The sequence below is a fragment of the Aplidium turbinatum genome, chromosome 16 (genome assembly GCF_918807975.1).
Source record: "Aplidium turbinatum chromosome 16, kaAplTurb1.1, whole genome shotgun sequence".
In the NCBI taxonomy this organism is placed as follows: domain Eukaryota; kingdom Metazoa; phylum Chordata; class Ascidiacea; order Aplousobranchia; family Polyclinidae; genus Aplidium; species Aplidium turbinatum.
The window spans coordinates 1,815,824-1,818,018 of NC_137487.1; positions in this window are offsets into that span (position 1 = coordinate 1,815,824).

Sequence of the window (2,195 nt, forward strand, 5' to 3'; positions counted from 1 at the left end):
AAATATTGACATAATGTTTTGTTAGCTGCGGTAGCTGAGTGATGAGAACGTGGGATGCTCGTAAGGAAGACTTGGCACCGCTCCAGATCATGCAGCTGTGTCTAAGCAACAAAATAAATAGCATGCCATAATAATAGAAGCAGATGATTTCATGTCTCTTTGCTGCTTCCTTTTGTCTGTAATAATGTCAGCAATGATCAATGATCATGGAGGTCATCAAGAATCTTATTTACTAAAAACAACTCAGTAATGTTGAAAAACAAGATTACTCGGATACATGCATTCTGGTAAAGACAATTGACCACAGCTGGTCTGTTGCAGGAACATCTCAATGCGAACGTATCTTGCTTTGTGCCTTAATATTTGTTCACCAGCGTATAATTCTCATCATAATTTTTTCATTTAGACACTTGTGAAGCAAAACTTATTAACTATTTCAAACAAGAAAATACAAGCTATGAACAAATAAAAAGCTGACTTGCAACTGATATGATGCCACAATACCACTATAATATACTTTATATAGAATAGTTACATTTTGAAGTATTTTTTATCAAACAGTCACAACAGACATCAACATTAAAATGAGCATAGCTTTTGAACATAACTTTTTGTACTAATAAAAAGTTTTGAAAAGCTAATATAAATATTAAAGTTATATACAAAAAGACCTTCTGATGATCCGTTAGGTGAAACAATTTGTAAAGGCTTCAGATAGTAATAACTACATTTGATTTAATTCGCTCTGCTTTGCCTTTTTGCTTGGCATTGAGCACTTTTTGTAGTATTAATAGTTTTCATTGTTTCAAAAGTTTCTTTAAATATTATATATATATATAGCTGTTTACTTTTGCGTGTGTATCACTGTTGATACCTCTGTTAATCTTAATATTGTTATTATCTTTATTAGTTGTTTACTGTACGTGATTGAAAGATGAATAAGCACTCTGCTTACAACATCTCATATATTATTATTATATATTAAATTTAAAGTACTATCAGGTTACAAAGAGATGTGTTGGCGCAGCAGGATGTCATACATTTAAAGGCATAGTAAATGAAATTTTCAAACGGGAATTAAGCATTAAAATGCGTAAACTGAACATTCCAGAATGCATTTCAAAAAGAATTACCGAAAAAAAATTGTTTTCAATGGTGCTGGCAAGGCCCAAAGTTCAATGTTTCATTTATTTTTATTTTTTTTCAAAATGACCAAAAAGTGCAAACACTGCTCGAGAATACGTCACTATCGACAGCAATAACAAAAGCCACGTTACCACTTCTGATGTTTCAACATCACATCTGCGCGATCAACTGATTGCTCGCCTATAGTGACGTGTCGTAGACTGTACAGTCGCACGCTTCGCTGCTCACGCCAATTCTTGTTTTGAAAACTCTGACAAAAGCGGGCGCGGAATGCTGATCAGACGGCAATGGGGCAAAATTTTATTGAAAATCGTTTTATGGTAGCATGTTAAACACAAAGAACGCGGAAAATCGCCAAGTCAGGTTTTTCCTTTACCATCCCTTTAAAGTGCTGAAGGTTACTGTGGAACTGTTGTTAAGATAGTTACAGTACCTTACTAAGTGGGTCTGCTACTATTCGGTGAGTCCGATTCGGTGAGTCTGATTCGGTGAGTTCCTAACCTCTAATCCCTAACCCCAAACCCCTAACTCTAAAACGGCAATGATAATTAGGCTACGGTACCCGATGATTTAAAAAAAAAATTGAAAAAATTCCCCGTTAAGGGATCAGACTCACCGAAACGGGCCATTCCGTTACTAAGTAATGCTGTTAATAAAAATGTGCTTCATTTCAACACAAACTTCCCTACGTTCGTATTCTGTACATCATCTTACTTCCGCCTGTAGGTTAGGTTTTTGTTTGTAGCTTGTAGTGTGCTGCTGAAAGCGAAAATAAATCTATTGCAAACTTTATCCACTTGCTGGTATTGCACAACTTCACATCAGAAAAGATGTTGACAGTCAAACTGAAAGGCTAAAGTAAACATGTCATAAAAAACATCCTCTCTATGGACAAACTTCTGCACAGACCAGGTAGAAATCAAGAAAAAGTTTAATAACACACGTTCAGACAACTCGAAAATGACCCAACATATGCTGAAACAAAGGTTCCACCATCAGAGTCCCTCCTCTCAGAACTCAGGAGCTCTATACCTCCTTGGCAAAGTGGA